Here is an 18,241-nt window from a genome sequence, read left to right as displayed (position 1 = left end):
CACTATTATTATCATTTTGTGTGTATCAACATTATTGAACACATGCTGGATCGACATTATATCCTAGAATTCAGTTTGCAATCGACGTAACAGTTGAATGCATATCATTGTAACAGATCATTTCATGTATATATGTATTGCTGAGTGCCATCTGTTCAAATTGTAAGATCTCTAGCTAACATACCTACGTACATTTACTTGATTATTCTCCATTATTAATTCGGATATATATTCGACTTAATTAGCTTAATGGGAGGTTAATTTGAGCGTCTCCTGGTTTTAAATGCTTCAGCAATGATCAAAGTGAATAACTACCGTTGCTAACACCTGCTAACATTTTGTTCTCTCTCAAAAACGATATAATTAGATTTTGTCACCACTCAACTTGTTCTAACAACACAAAACATATACATTGTAGACTGGGAAAGCTTTTGGAGGAAGGCGATTCTCGACAATAGACGTCATCAAGACATTTTAGTGTAATATTGTACAACAAGTTCAGTGTCATGTGTTATGATAATAATTATCTTGTGATAATGTGTGATTCCTTCGTCTGAGTGACACTTCACTTGATTAGTGCCAATACTATACAAATCATGTCATGTTATAACAAACATGTCTCTCACTGAATGTTGTGTCGTTGCTCATGAATGAACTTTTGAATTGTGTAATAGTATGAGCGATGCATCCTTTAAAGGCGATGGCGATTGATGTCTTCTATACGTCATCGCTGTCATTTATTTTAATTGATCTCATGTAATTATATGAGAGGATTTCGTTCGTAGATAAAGGTTGAAGATTTAATTAAATTCTTCGAACGTGTCTTACATGTTTACACACACAAACGCTATTATTAAATTATCTACCGACATTTCGTGTCTCGAATATACATGTTTAAGGTAGAAGTCTAATATAGAAAGTTATCTATCAACATTAATGATTTCCAAAAAATAAGTGGTCATTAACATATTTAAAATTCTGGATTTCAAGATTTTTGAAGGGTTTAAAAATAACTAAAATACACCACCAGTCGCGATAAGTAATCTTTCATCCTAAGTCATCAGACAACTGGACCGTGTATTGCTGTAGTGTAAACCAATCATTCTTGAATGGTAAACCAGGCTTTCTAGCAGTGTGAACCTGACATTCTCGCAGTGAAAACAGGCAATACTCTCAGTGTAACAAAATATTGATTCACTTGGGCCAATCATTCTTGCAGTGTGAATCATGCATTCATTTATTACGAACCAAACATTAATGGATTATGAATCAGACATTCGTGCAGTAAAAACCATGAATACTTACAGTGTGAACCAAACGTTCTTGTAGTGTGAATCAGACATGTTTTCAGCGCGAACCAGTCTTTCCTGCAGTGTGAATGAAGCACTCTTGCATTGTGAACCTGGCATTCTTTCAGTGAAAATCAGGCATTCTTGCAGTGTGAACCTGGAATTCGTGATGTGTAAACCTAACATTTTTGAACTATACATGAACCTGGCGTTCTCGCTGTGTGAACCAGTCATCAGTCATTCTTGAACCACTCATTATTGAACTAGTCATTCTTGTAGTGTGAACAAGTATATTTTGCAGTGAGAACTTGACGTTAATCTACACTATCGCTTGGACGTTCCTGTAATTCATTCATATCATAAGAATCAGTTTGTGACCAACTAATATTCCAAATTGCATAATATTGATCAAACTGACAGTTTTATTTGAACAGTTGTATATCTCCGCCATATTGTTTATTTTTTGCAAACCAATGAAAGCATAATATATAAACTAGATTGTAGTACATTGTAATGGCGGTTAGTTAGCTATAATTAACAAAGTATTCAAAAGGATACTTTCATGGATGATATACTATGATAAGTTTAATCAGCTTGTAAACTGAAATGCCGAAAGATGTGATCATCGAGATGTAATCACAAAACACGAAAATTCAATTTCGACTTAAAATATGTTATTTCCTATCTTAAAAAAAAGCTTTATCCAAGCATGTAATGCGTTGTATTTATACAAAGAAGTGTCACTAATCAGTCGTCTTGATCTTCCAACAAAAAGGTCCTGACATGTGGCATCAGTGTACTTCCTTGAACCATACCTGTCCATGACTGTGCACTAAGCAGACGCGGGCAAGTCTAACATATGTGTAATCTCTGTTATCCCGACTTTGTTTAATTGTGGAGAGTGGAGAACCTTGAGTTTACTTTCCATCCACAAAGCTACTTTGGTTACATACTAGAAGAAATAATCAATTAACTGAAAGCGGCTTTACGAGGTTGACCTAAACAAGTGTATATTTTGTTGTCTAGAATATTAATCAGCAAAAAGACTTGTGTTAGGACGACACAATACCATAGATTCAATGCGGAGTGCATATAACAATTCTTTGTGTTGGCGACTAAATAGAAACAAAAAATGTTACTGCTGATCAATACACATTTCAATCAATCTTATGAAAATTGTGTGCAATATTTAAAAATGTTATTCGTTAAGCAAATAATAACCTTGTTAACCCATCTATCAATCGAGTAAATGACATTCACAAACGACGCGACAAAGTGACGTAGTCGTTTCGTAAAGCGCGCCATCTTTTTTTTTATCTTGCTGATCGATGTTCTTCTGCTCGTTAATTCATGTTTAATTAAATTGAAAGATGACAAGAAATGATGTAATGTATAGTTTTTTACAAATGATTGAATATGTTTGTTTAAAAAGGACAAACACTGAATTAATGCGTTGAATTTATATGTTAGCAAAGGCCCGTTTAAACATTTTACGTCGAACTAGGGAGTTTTGCAGTAGGGAGCAAACTTGGAGTCTTTTTTTCAGATTAAAAACTAAACATCACCAAGCACTAACCAGCAGTCCAATCAACGGTCACTATCCATGTAGGCACATGAGTACGTCTACATTGATTACACACCCTTCAATTTACATTCTTTTGGAAAATAGTCGGCGGGACGAAACGTCCATGCGAAATTCAGGGAAGACAGATTTTATTGTTAATAGCGTTGTGTATATTCATATATAGTAGTAATAATAATACAAACGAGATAACGTCAACTGAATTGCGCAAAATAATAAAAATTTGTAAAATGAGGTTTTGTCACATTTCAAGCACATTTTTGCCTTAGTTGTGTTTGTAGTCACAAACACGTTAATCATACATGAGTTTAAACAATGGGAACCATGGCAGTAGTATATTAGTAATATGGTGCAACAAACGAATGTTAACTGAAAAAAAACATAATTTTGTTTTAAAATATTGGATCTTCATGGGGAAAGAACATATACCAATGATGTGAGAGTTAGCTTCCAAACGATTATCCATGATACTATTAATGTTGTAGGCATATACGAACAAAATACACAAATACCCTTTCAGAGTGAATAGGCGGTTTAGTTAGTGTAGAAGCAAGTGCCGGGTATATAAATTGCTAATATGACGAGGAACTGGCTTAGTACCCTGAGCTTTTGCCTTCAGCGTTGCGTGAGAACGACGACACCACATATACGCATATTTTGAGTGGATGTGGCGGGAATTAAATCCAACAGCTGGTCTATATTTAGAATATTTTATTCAATCCATCCTGGATTAAATATCCAGAATTGACATTCCGGTCTTATCAACCATTCTAACAAATAAATATAATCAGTCAAATGGTATTATTCAACGGTAACAGACTGTAGAATATTGACACAATGTGTGTATAACGTCTGTGGAACTGGAAGTACCCACGTTGGTCTCTCTTCGTTTCCTTTTTTTCGGCACACTCCAATGTTGTTGAACTGTGGTTACATTTCAGTTACAAATCACTGAGTGAGTCGCATGTCTTCTAATTCATTGAAGCGATGATTTGAGTGTGGACCATATCCACATGTTTCGTCATACGTACGTTTAACGACACATGCGTGTTATATATAAAATACATTATTTTTAGGCAAAAGCACTTTAAAGTAAAAAATATAATAGAAAATGACTTGAATCAATTGTTCAAGTATTTTGTTCATTACAGACTGGGTGCTATATTGTTAGGACGATTGTCTATTGTATTAATAAACTGTGGCGGCGCGATATGTTATCAAAAACCACCCAATAGTTCGTCTATCACTCGTGCGTATATGTGGCAGAACTATTCAAAATCCTTCGACAAACTAGCCAACGAAGTGATATGAACATATTATATAGCAAATCCTTTAGTAAAATCAAAATTTGATTCGATTTTCTTCTAATTTATTGCGAGATTTGAATGCAAATTGAATTACTGGTAACTCAATTTAAAGTACATTTTTGAGAACCAGATGTGTCCACTGTGACCAAAATTCAGAACATCACTCTACTGTGCCTAATTAAGCATTTCCTATGAAGTCATCCGTATATCTCAGTACATCAAACAATTAATTCTAAATTTTGAGTTTCACACCAATTGACAGCAACTCAAACGGTCAGAAATGTTATCAATGGTAATCACAAAAATATGAAGTGTATTTAAACCATTTTTACTAGACAAACAGTAAGTGGCATATCATGTACTGATTTAACCGCACATCAAAGTATTGTGTTTTGGTCTGTTTCATTCTGTAATTGCGAATTGATTTGCTCAATGTACAATTATGAAGTTTCCGCTAAATGTATTCTTCAAAGCACTTGGTAATTTTATTTAAGATTTATGCCAGTAACGGTATGTTTCTCGAGAGTCAACTCATTGGTACATTCATAAATAACTGATCAATGTTTACCCAGAAGATTTACACTTTGCTCTAATCTAAAAATTGATTTTAGAATTCAAATAATGTTAGATGTTTATATTAAATCAATGGGTGAATTATATTTCATTTTGAATAACGACTTGCAGTATCATAGTAGTAATTTAGAATGAAGTCTCCATAATAAATCACATAACGAGGAAAATTGGAAGGCAAAACAGCATAGAAATATAGCAAATTTTACGAGAGATTAATATTCGCATTTTTCTAATATTTCTTTTTCGACACGCATTTTGTGGTTGCTGCAAATACTTTTAAGAAATTTATTTTTGGAACGATGCGACCAAAATGGCATGATGGTTTCGATATATAATGTTAAACTTTGTAAAAATAATATATCTGATTACATGCAATGCAAAACCTTAAAAAAATAATTGTACCACGTGTTTCAGAATGTCGAAAAATTACATTTATCCACAATATTTTTGTAGCCATGTTGTCAATACAAATGAAAATACAAATGCAAAAACTCAGCCAAATTTAAATTTGGCATTCATCATGCATCGTTAACAATAGATGTGCTGTCACTGTGACAACATTCCTCGTAGCCGAACCAAATTAATATGCGATTTCTGCTCGAGAATATAGCACTCATACATAATAAAAGATGTATTTGATATTTTAACTAAGATAGATAAGACTTGATTATTAATAACTTTGTATATCTTGGTCTCAATATTTGATATTATGATAGTCATATCTGTATTTGTTGTTTATTGCATAGCCATAGACACTTCCTTTTTTCCAATATAGCGGTTATAGTTGAAAAGTGAACGAGGCCATAATACCCACTTGTGAATTGTATAAATCATACTATACTGGCATAAACCTGCCAGTACGCATGAATATCACTACTCGACTAAAATGCGGAATATTGAACTCTTGAGGCTAATATTTCAAATAATTCCAAATGCAGTCAATTACTGCAGATTAAGTACTTGATTGAAACGATTATTTTTATTAGAAATGTCATCTCATGTGCCACATGATGCCAAGATGAGCCTTCGACGTATTCAAGGAGACAGGTCAATTTCACTTGTCGCTTAGATATGTCATGTTTCAATGCCTGTAATGCTTGCTTATATACGTAGATATTGTTGTTGCTATTGCAGACAGAAATGTATAATCAATTCTAAACCATCAAAACCCCGACCCGGTTGCAAATTTGAATCGCATTTGTCCAAGTTGCCAACACCGTACTTCAGATAACTCGACGTACTATCAAGTTTATTTGCCGTCGACTTTAAACGCTAATAGCAAAACAAGGCATGGAACCATTTAAAACGTTAACAGTTGGGATTAGAACCACTTTTTGAGATATTCATGCATGTAATGAAAGAGCCAATCAATTTATTTTTCACGCCATCAGATATTGATGTAGGAATACTAAACCACCTCAGTAATATGATTGAATAAACTAACGGGTTTAAAAAACAAAACACGATCTAGAGTTTTTTTTATTGTCAACATTCACCCCCTCAACTTATTGTTGTCCTGACTATCGCGATTTTCATGGTTGAAACTACTAACCAAATTACTGTACAACCTCTGATCCAATATTGTTCACCAGATCACTTCATAATGACAGCGGGGTCGTTGACAGAATACGGCTCAGCTCGACGCAAATTTAATGATTTCTTCACACATCCAATTGGCAGGAAAACAAATAAACACAAGTCCAATTTCTAATATAACCCCCAGTGATGAGGCTATTACGACGTGCATGTATCAACGCTGCCGCAGTTAAATCGCTACAATTGTTACGTGGCGCGCGTCCCAATTTTGTCCTTTTTTCAAGATTCATTTTACTGATTGTAAATGCCCATATTTATTGATCTTTGTAAAACAGCATGTACATTATATACGTGGAAAACATGTAAAATGCTGCATACATGTAAACACCACCTAGACAACTGGAAAATGAAAATTTCAAACAAAAACTTGTATACAGCTATTTGCATGTCATTATCTTCAGTAACGTGTTTATTTAGTTACGCGATAGTATTATAATTATAATATTAATATTATAACAGATTACTCACACCCCTAGAAATTATGCGAAATTGTGTTATATTTCCCATTCCCGAATTTTGTTGTAATGTGAGCAGTTTTATAAGTGGTGAGTTCAAGAACGAATTCGGGAAACATAGCTGCTCCCAACATGTGTTCAAGTCACCCAAAAGTATGTATTCACACTAATACAACTATATGACTGCAATATCGTTTTATTTAAAACGGTACGTGCGCCATCTAATGGCCGTATAATTCACTTGACAGGCGAGTGTGTAAACATTTGGAGTCAAGCACGGTTGTGAAATTCGAGTTTATATTAAAGGGCGGTAGTCGTCGCACCACACATGCGTGAGATATATGGGTCTCATATCAACAAAGATGGCGACTTCGACTGTTGCGCAGATCAACAAGTACAAACTGATACGATTCTAAGCTTTAATTAGGTAATTTTAAGGTTATTGGAAGGAGTCGCTGACGATAATCATTGCGTACCCAGATAAAACTTATGATTTCCATTTGAAGAGTACATTGGATCGTAAGAAAATCAATGTTTATCAACACAAGTGCGCAGCGCGACGACCACCGCGCTTTAAAACAATGCAGTTTGATATCTGGCCAATCTGATATCTGATGTAAAATATGGGGTCATTGAACTACTTTTTGACAGCCAATTTGATTGCAAATTGAGTGAACGGATTATTCTCATCACAGCTCGGTAATCGCAGTTCTAAGGGTGATAGCGTGTTGAGTGCGGCCTGCTGTCATACCGTTTGTCGGCGTCCTTTGCTCGTAGGATGTTTTCTCTCGAGGTGAGTGTCTACCTGATTTGATAATTTATTGTATATCATATTTACGAAAATCAGTCGGTACCTTTATGATAGATTTTAAGGGCGGTGATCGCCGCGCAGCGCGTGTTCGAAAGTTACGTAAACAGATAATGTATGTTACACGCGTTGTGTACGAACGCGGCGCGACGAGCGCCTAAATTGAGCTGTTATCAATATATGGCTAATATTCTGTTAAGCTTGTAATTCAATGATTTTAGCAGATCCTACGCGTACGGCTTATGGCAAATAAACGTTCCAAGATTTTTTTGACGTCAAATATACGTAACGAATGCAAGCAATGTCATTCATGTCAATGGTTTACCGTAATTGCTGTTATAGGGTATGAACCTATTATTATATTGTGAGTAGTAATTCGACATTCCTGATACTTTGGGTTATTATGGGATATCTCCGTAAGAATGTGTTTTCGATTAATAGGTTTATGGGTTAATCAACAAGACGCCTAGTAAAACTGCACCAGGAAAACTCCAGTTAATGATTTTTTTTCAAACTCTTTGTGTTGTCGAGTGGTAGAACTACATTTGATGTTTTATTCAATTTCACCACCCACGTCGACAATCTATACTGCGCATCCGGCTTATGTTCTCATTTTCTCTTTTATGTTTGCTCAGCAAATTTTGTCCCTGGTTTTCTTTGTTCGTCAGATAGAGTACTCTGATGTACTGTCGACAACTTGAGTTTTCTTTTCGTCATGGGGTTTTGGAAACTCTTCACCCTGTCCAATAACCTTTTCTATTTTTACCAAGCATATATACTATTTCTTGAGAAAACTCTAATTTCCATGCTTTTAATTTAATACCCAGTGACATAGAGGAGTCAGTTTTGTAATTTGTATTGTAGTTATTGGTATACTGCCCTGGCACTGGATTCTTAAAATATTGGTGAAACTTAGCCGAAAGTTAAATCTGAAAGTTATGGCGTTAGCGAGATATACTGATCAAAAGTCTGTTATGCTTCTTAGATTATATAGATGTTTTTGGTCACGTGATATTCTGTATCGCAGGCTCGTTCCAAGTTGTTTTATAACTCACACAATTGTTTATCCCTACTACGTTTCACCCTGTAACTCATACATGCTCAAGTATGTACCATGGGAAATATATCTCTGTATACATTTGCCCGCCAAGTCTAATAATTTGAAGGACTTGTTGACATATTCGGTAAATAATACCACATGACCCTGATACAATCGTCAGTGTGCCCGCATTTACATAGAATATAATCTAAACAGATTTTATATTCATATATGGCAGAGCTACATAACTTAGTGGACTCTAATCATAAAAACACATGCCGAATTACGTATACAATGTTTAGGTTTCAACAGTGATTATCCAGCACATTGGTAAATGATGTCATGACGACGATGACGTCACAGTAGAAGCTCGTCACCATTCATGTGCAGCTCGTAGTAAACGATAGTCGGCAGTCGCTAGACTACTTACACATTGCTGTGCACTTTATTATCGTGGCATTGCTGCAATTGTATCTACCAATAGAAAGGTCGTTTTTCATCGAAAAGCGGCAAAAAAACATACAGCCTGACAAACCTGGTGGAAAGTCTACGAGAAGCGTACCACTTTCTTATGGTCATTGACAAATGCCGTCACGTAATATGGAGGGCAGTTATTTCACGGACCCATGTGACGAGAATGCAAAATACGTTGGTAAGTTTGAATTAAAGCGTCGTTATTGTCATACAGCGCATTTAAATTTGTGTACATATGTATTTTGCACGCGTTTTATACGTCGCATGAGACCCATATTGAACACGACGCGTGGCGACGAACACCGCCCTTTAACTATACTATGCTCACATTATTGCTTTCTTTGCAAATATTGAATAATTCTTAATAGTGCTGCACTAGTTGACGAAAGGGACAACATATTTGTGTTTTCTGTTTTTATTTGTTCAATGATGGATTATTCAGTCAGACTCTATTTTCGCATTGTTTTACAATTGTGGTTCAGGATAACACCGAGTATCAGAATAATAAAATATGCATCTTTACCAAATCTGATTGCGATTAATACGGCTTACCGAGTTGTTCTCGATGCAGACGTGGGGATTTGTTTATCTAGTAAAATAGGTTCTGTGTAGCTTGGCTTTGTACAATGACACAAGGGAATAAACTGAATTAATTTGATAATAATACGTGTACACTGTAATCCATATGCTGCGTGGAACTTGTTAACTAACGCGTACAACTGATGTGGTTATTACTCTAATCGGAAACATCGTTGTGTGGCTACGCTACCTAGGGCTAATAAAAACATGTAATATCTTGGGGGAATAAATAATTTAATAAACAACACAATATTGTTTCAACAATATTGATGACAGGCACCTAAAGGAACCTGCATTTGTCGATATTATTGTTAGGCGGGTGATTTATATTTTATATCTACTCGTTGAAACACGACTTATCGACGCCCGCTCAATTTATTTGTACAGGGCACCTAGTGCAGTTCGTTCAACGATATTATTAAAATGTACTTACCGTTTAACTAATAATGTGCATGCGCGCAAGAGGTAACAAACGTCGCTACGGTCAAAAGGGCTTCTATTGTAAAGAAATTGACAGCTTTACACAAACACATTCAGAATTAATTAATAACCTAGTTATTTATAAATTAAGGGCATGCAACTATTTTGATATGCAATGGAAATCACATTTAAGGCCACGTCAGGTGACTACATACCAATTGCATATTTTAGAAAAAGTACCGACCCGGTGAAAGAAATGTACTCAAGTTTTTGTTTCACTGAGACGATAAATATGACATATTTCTTTCACATGTTGTTTCTTATGTCATTTCATAATCGGAGAGTGAATATTACGTCACCTTAAATTACGACACGTTGGGATGTGTACGAGTCCTAACTACTCGTAACCGGAAACTAATTACTGAATCGTATATCATATTTTCAGAGATACTAGTATTTGATACTACCGGGCTGTTACTTTAAGCGATATATTATCATAAATCCAGATATAATTTCCCGCTTGATAATGTTAAATCATGTACATAAACGCTTTAAAAGTGACCATCGCTGGTTTTCAATTTTGCGATTTGTCCCGCGTCGTACAACCGGAAATTACAACCTGATACAACCATGGACTACCTGACACGGTATTATATATTTGTATCAATTCATAAACTGTGTTATCACAAAACCCTTCATTGTCTAGCTTAGTGTACGATGCCAACAATAATTGGAATAAATGTGACTTTTAACCACATTTGAAACCTCGGCACGGTGATTATTGAGTCTGGGTAATATAAGATCATCCCGCGCTATGCAACCTGTCCAGCGTCGCATTAACTCAAGGATGATTTGCATCGCAATTAACCCAACCGGATGACACTCACTCTTGAATAATCTTTGTTTTAACCGGAATTAAAAGTGAAACTCGAGCATCTACTTTATCATGCTTTCCCGCCACCTATAACAATTACAGACCACCATAAGCTAGACTTGGTAACGTATGTAGTGCGCATGCCTTGAGTGGACCCACATAATCGATTTGACATGCACATAGCATCTAATCACGAACTTCGACAACTCAGAACAAATTTGCGCGGTATTTATCTACACGTTTGAAACTTTTTTAAACTCTTATTTCATTATGAGTTATTCAATCGTGCGCGAGTGTAGTCGTGCTTCCATGTGTGTGTGTATTTGTATAGAAGTAGAAGTGGAGCCAGTGGTCCGGAGACACACCATCAAAGTGGCACCTTTTGTGGAGCTGCACACATGGAAACTCACAAAGTTTCATAATTTATATTAATATTTAATCGAATTTAAGTCAAGTTTGCGTAGCTTAGGTTTAGTTAAGGGGGAAGGTATGGTTCAATTTATATTAATATTAACATAATTGTACCATACCTTCCCCCGTTACTAAACATAAGCTTCGCAAACATTTCTATGTTCCGTCACGAGATACTCAACTTTTATTTAATTAAACTTAATTAAAACGCAATTCTACATTGTGTCGCTTTGTAATTGAGTTTAATTAAACTCCAATTAAAACGCAACCCTATTTTGGAACGCGTTTTAATCGAGTTCATATCGCAACCATATTTAAAGTTACTTCAACTAAAATATTAAAATTTAATCTAATGTGTGGCCTCACAACTGCGGTAAACCGTGTATGTGTGTGTTGTCTGTGCACCCCGGTTTGTCTTCACGTTTACCCCACTATTACTTATACTGACAATTTTTACCTCCCTCCCTATAATTTTTTTTTCTTTTCGCAATATTCGAGCCCTAAATTAACTGATAGTTTGGGCAAAAAGAACAACTCGTAAAAATGCCCATGTGGTACGTATTAAAGTCGCATCCGCTAGGGTGTGTGTGAAAGGATTTGACTAATTGTACGAATTGTTGACGATAATGAGACACACATTTACAGAAACACAGCTGCAAACATTGAACAATCTGTACATATATTAAAACAACACATGGAGATACCATTAAAAAGTCTAGTGTATTATGGGTAGTTCCCGGATGCGACCCACTGGAGCGTTTTTGCTTTCATAGTGTGTGGTAATTCAGTCTAGCGTCACGGGTCAATTGAAGGATATAATTAAATACGATATAAATCAAGTTGTTGTAAATAAGGTAATAAACTAGTGTTTCAATATTACGATAGGTCACAAGTCATGCATTACACTAATATGTTTTCTGAGTTTGAGAAAATACACCCCGATTTTAGAATACAATATATTTAAGTAATGTACATTGGTTCCACTCCTATATACTAGTACGTTTTGTTGAAGTAAGATAATATCTGTTGTCACGTGTAACATTTGATTGAATTATCATTTTTCCATATAAAATGAGGTTCTTGTAAAAATTCTAAATAGTTACCTCTAACTACTAAATTCGCTTCTTTCACTATAAGCAAGTACATACGAGTGATGCTATAATGAATCGACCCTATAATTTAAACCCAATTATGCAAAATGTAGCCGATATTGTTAACAAGGTCACAAAGCAATAATAACTTACTTGAAATTGCTTCGAAAAAAAATCATCATCGAATAAACAACTTCAGAGATTTTTATCATTGCGATCTGGCTTGTTAAACGTCATCCGTGAAGTCTGCTGGATAATTCATGAATAAATGAGTTGAACAGAGTTCGAGTATGCAACAAAAATAACGACAAGCTCAGAGTATACAAATTCTTCTTCAAGAACAAAAAAATGGATCCCTGACGCCGAGAAGACGAGGGATATAGATAAACATCATACAAGATGATTGAATAGACACATATATCCAGTGGAGATTAAATAGTCAGCGATCATCACAATTTGCTGATTTCACTATAATGTCGGGGATATAACACTGTAATCAATGAATTAAAATATAATGTTAGGTGAGTGAAGACGTAAAAGAGAAAACGAACAAATCAATTTAAGGAGCCTGCCAGTCGTTGGCTTCATGTGTAACTGATATTAAAAGTTTTACTGAATGCACAGTAATCTTAAGAACACCAATAAGTTAAGCTCGTAAACCGTATTATTATCCACGATGCGAAACAAATAAATCTTTTGCATCCTTTGCATAACAACATATCGGTTGCCGTGGAGTATGCTCACTGGCCTGAATGAGTCTATCTTCATCTCTCTGTGCTTGCACAGAGTTGAGCATGGTGTATTAAATGCATAATGATATTTACAACGACATACTGTTTCTTGATTGTTACAGCCGACCCAACTTTCTTCGAGATTTGTTCGCATGAAAATTGAGGATGCTATCCGGTGGGTAGTACAATAAGGCCAATTCAATCTCGGGTACTTTCCACCCATCATAGTCAAACATCCTACTGGTCAGCTAGTTGCAACCTTTGATGTAGACAACCGATATTCGATGTCGTCATCCACTCCAATAATCATTCAGACTGACCGTCACAAGAATCTAAATTAATTTAATTAAGATCATGTTTTTTTGTGAATTTATGACACTGGCCCTGTTCTCACATTTAACATCTTTTATGATGTCCGGTTTTGTTTGTTTGTTGTTAGTATTTGCTCTTTGTACCTGATCAATATGCGTTCATATACTCATCGTACGTGAGAAGCAATCACATTATAAGAACACGCCGAATATATTGTCCGATACGAGTAGAGTCTAACGGTGTAGGGGAACTTAAATTCAGGTATTTTCTTAATAACCTTAATTAATTGCAATGGAAGGTTCAGCCCAATCACCGCATCGGCACTGTCATTGATGTATATCAATTAGTAGATAGTGCATGCACTCTCGCTGAAACATTTTCTGTTTCTTATTCGGTCGAATCTGGGAATCAGATTCAGCTGGCGTGGAAGCAGTAATAAATATGACCTATTTAGCTATATTTACTTCATAGGTTACTTGAGGCTAACATGAACTATTGCCAAATACATGAGAGATAGTATCTATAATTAAGGGTGCACATCATCATCACCTGTCGCACAGAATGTAACACAATGGATACATTGTGTGCAACATTGCTAGATGATTTTGTTCTACATTCGTATGAGACGAATTCATTCAAAAGGATATGGTCGGGAAGAGACATTATGAAGTAGATCCTTTGATTTCACAAATAAATATATTATTGATTTTATTTCTTTAAGTAATTCAAACGTGAATGGTACTTGTTCATTGATATATTCATCGGAGCTGGATGTTAAAGAAACAACTGAATCCACATTTGCTGTTTCATATATTGATATTTATTTACATTGAACTACTTCCTACATCTTTACAGTAATATTCATATCTCTCCAGTCCATGGTGTGTACATATGAAAGCTATTTCGTTACAGACGAGCGTGCAGTTTATATATACTATTTTGCATTATTACATCCATCAAATTACATTGCATCGGGTTGAGTTATATTCATAAACGCTGCAAAGAGTCATTGAAAAAATGTTAAGGTAGAAACTACAATTCTTGTGAAAAAATTCTCTGTTACTATGATAAAAATGGACTGTAACATAACATAATTTTCTGAGTAGAAAATGTTGGCATACGCTGGTGTTAGTTGTTTAATTCCAAACGATTTAACACACAGTTCTTGAATGTGCTCACTGTTTTGGAAACATCTGCCGTTACCTCTTCGTTGGTTTCCAGTAAGTATATTTATCTCTCTCTGAATTAACAGTGTTGTGTTTGTTCTTTCTGTTTTTCCGGAATTATAAATTTGTTTGTGGATACTGTTGTTCCCAAAGTTTCTTCATTGACGTTGGCACTATTGCCAATATGCAAGATTAATAGAGGACGACCTCATCGGCAGATAACAAACAACTTCATCTCCTTAACATTTATGAACTGTTGCCAATGTAAGAGATGACCAACACGACTATTGTCAATGTGCAAAACAGGTAGAGAAAAAATCTGCTGTGGTTTGACATCATCACCACCATATTCGACATGTTCAAGTAACTTGCATAACAAAATGCCTCCAACCTTTTTCGAGAGATTGAGAGCAAATATCGATGATGACTGAGCTTATAATGGCCAATTCGTAGTAAAATATCGCAGTCAATAATCATTTTCGGAAAAGACACAACTTGCATTGTTTCTCAATGCTCAATTACTAACGATATGGAACGATCTCAAGCATGTGCATATTATGTTGATATAAGTTATGTATAAATAAGTAAACAAGTCCTGGGATTGCACTGTAGAATATGTTTAATGTCAGGAACAGAGCTCTCCTGTTAATTCACAGTTAATGGATAGTTGTTCTCGTGGACATATACATGATTTATCCGCATCTTCTCAGTAACGTCATTGCCAAATGGCATTATGGTATAAACGTGGGGATCTTTTTAAATCTTTTCTGGATTAGCGTAACAAGGTGAAATGTACATGAACATGCTGCCTTCGTTACATAGTGCTCCAGGCATCAATCTGATTAAAATCTGATGTAGTGTACGGGCTTTAATTATTTTGGCTATAAACTTATTTTAATTTTATGTTTTATTACTTTTGTTATTAATGCCTTTTTATTTTATTATTTTACTTTGATTTTGATTTTGTGATTTTTTTTAAAATTCCGCCCTACATACATCTGAGCCGATGCCTATGTAACGAGATTTCAACGAGACCCACTGTCGACGATTTTAGTCAACGAATCACAGACCTTCTTCTATAGCGCACATGATGACGTCACTGGGCAGAGTCAGGTGGCAAACACACTCAAACATAAAATGGCGGATTATACCGACGTTAGGACCGAGAAGAACACGGCTTTTCGGTAAGTTTATCATTGTCAAATGCAACGAAAGTCATTTTTTTATGTTTATATTGTGGCTCGAATGGTTCGAGTTTAGATCGTTACTTTGCGTAGTTATTCTGGGAGTGACGTTTGTTTCCACCGGTTCGACCGAACACCGGTGTCTTTTTCCAGTCGCTTGCCCTGGAGACGGGTTTTTTTTTGTTGACGATCGGGTCAAAACCGTCTACGGTATTGAAGCCGTAGCTGTAAATATTCATCAAAATGTATCAACATTTTGTACATTATACAATAACTCTTTATTAAAGTAATTGAGCTGATTTGGACTGGAATAACATATTTTTTATTTGGAATACATCGCAATTGATCAGGAAATATTTTATTGCTCCAATTTTCTGCGTCGATGCCGTGGGCCGGTGACCGTTATACAATTTAAAATTTGCATTGTTTACTATAGCTGTTTACAGTGTTCTAATCATTACGATTTACTTATTTTTTTGCTTCCATTCTAGATAATTATGCTCAGTGTTTGATGTAAAATTGAAGCGATGACTGAATAAACGAACCTTGGCTGGCGAAGATGTATCAGGAAGTGTACACATTTGTTGGAAGTGAACACAATATTCAATGTAATGACAAAAATTGGAAAATGCTGTGGAATTTCTTTTGTAAATAAAAATATACTAGCAATTTTCTATTAATGGTTTATTCAAGTGGGCAAAATATAATGTACAGAAAGATTGCCCGTAGAGTATCGCTACACTGAAAAGTAAGCAACCGACAGCCTCTATAAAAGGGGGCCTGTGATTGGCTGTTACTTACGCGAGATTTGAACGGGACTTACGTAGGCGTCGGCTCAGATGTATGTAGGGCGGAAATAAAAAAAATCAAAATCAAAGTAAAATAATAAAATAAAAAGGCATTAATAACAAAAGTAATAAAAAATAAAATTAAAATAAGTTTATAGCCAAAATAATTAAAGCCCGTACACTACATCAGATTTTAATCAGATTGTCCAGGCATCAGATGACAAGACATGCATTCTCATGGACTGTATACAATGCATTGAAAGCCACTTATACGCTCAGTCGACACACACTTAAAATTGAAATATGCATTGAAAGTTTGGATTGTCCATATGGCTGATGCTGACACTGATTCACAAACACGTTTTCGTCTCACACATGAAGTATTCATTCAACGAGACAGCTCTGTCAATTGGAAATCAATGGCGAGGCGATTGTCTCTGCAAGTAAGTGGGTAGAAAATTCCTATATTTGAATATTACGCAATACTATATATATACGATTTATACTACCACTTGGTGGAGAATTTACGTTATATGTTAAATTGATGAATATGTAATAACGCCGTAGGTCTTGCTGTCCGGCGTCTGTCATGTTGCTTTATTTACTCCAACTTGCAGAACAAAAGACTTGGATAAATTCTAGTTTTTGCTATATTTCAGTGTAACTCTTGACATATCTCCAACAGAAGCATGTTATGTTTGCATTTTCACAACATTTTTTGTGATCATGAACAACTTCTAAAAAATCAACACTCACCTGTGTTTTACTCCTGTTGATGATGTACGCTAATCAATAAGCGGTGATGAAATGGGATCTTGTTTTAAAGTAATTGGTTTCTTGTGTCCATGTTAAATGTGTCTTGAGCTGATACACGTACCAGTCATTCAATAGAAACGTGTTGTCGTCGTAGTATTTCATTTGAATTGAATGATTTGAGCATAAGTTTGCTCTTATTCTCGCATAGCAAGGTACGTAAACTGTTTAGAATCAGTCTGGGTGTGCTGGCATTACAAGTTGAAATACCTGGAGATGGAAACTGGAGTCATTTGGCAGTATATTCCATGTATGAACTAAATGTTCATTCATGCTTACTGAATACATTGGTACATGCTAATTATGATTTTCTTATGTCTTATTTGAGAAGGAAGATGTTCAGTTGATTGTTATACTATTCATAGTACTAGTGTGCTTAGGATCTAAATATCAACGGTGACAATTATTGTTCCTGTAAAACCGAAGTTTAGTGTTTCACCTTCAAAGGATTTTTCTTTCGTTATCCCAAAATATCTATAAATGTGGGTTGACCTGGTGTACGACTGGAATCAATTATTTCATTGTCGAATATTTCATTCTACACCAAGTAGTATATGAACACTTTGTATGGCCATCAATTGGAATACAGTGCACACCCGAAATCTTATTATTTTGTAAAACTATATTTCACTATTTATTCAGATTTTATTTTTTTAATAAACTTACCTAAGTGTCGAATATACGTCCATGATTCTATATTTGACATAACATCGATAACTATGTGAATTGTCACAGTGGGTGTTCTACAG

The 18,241-nt window shown here is 35.2% G+C and overlaps 1 long non-coding RNA gene across 1 annotated transcript; it reads left to right on the top strand.

Annotated features, from left to right (window-relative positions):
* The first annotated feature begins 15,687 nt into the window (after positions 1–15,687).
* On the top strand, positions 15,688–16,694 carry LOC146730255 (uncharacterized). Its single transcript, XR_014927402.1, has 2 exons — positions 15,688–15,891; positions 16,383–16,694. It is a non-coding gene; the product is annotated as an uncharacterized LOC146730255 (long non-coding RNA).
* Positions 16,695–18,241: the final 1,547 nt, after the last annotated feature.

This window comes from Saccoglossus kowalevskii, chromosome 19 (genome assembly GCF_978046115.1).
Source record: "Saccoglossus kowalevskii chromosome 19, keSacKowa6.1, whole genome shotgun sequence".
Taxonomy (NCBI): domain Eukaryota; kingdom Metazoa; phylum Hemichordata; class Enteropneusta; family Harrimaniidae; genus Saccoglossus; species Saccoglossus kowalevskii.
This window is presented reverse-complemented; position numbering and strand designations above follow the sequence as displayed.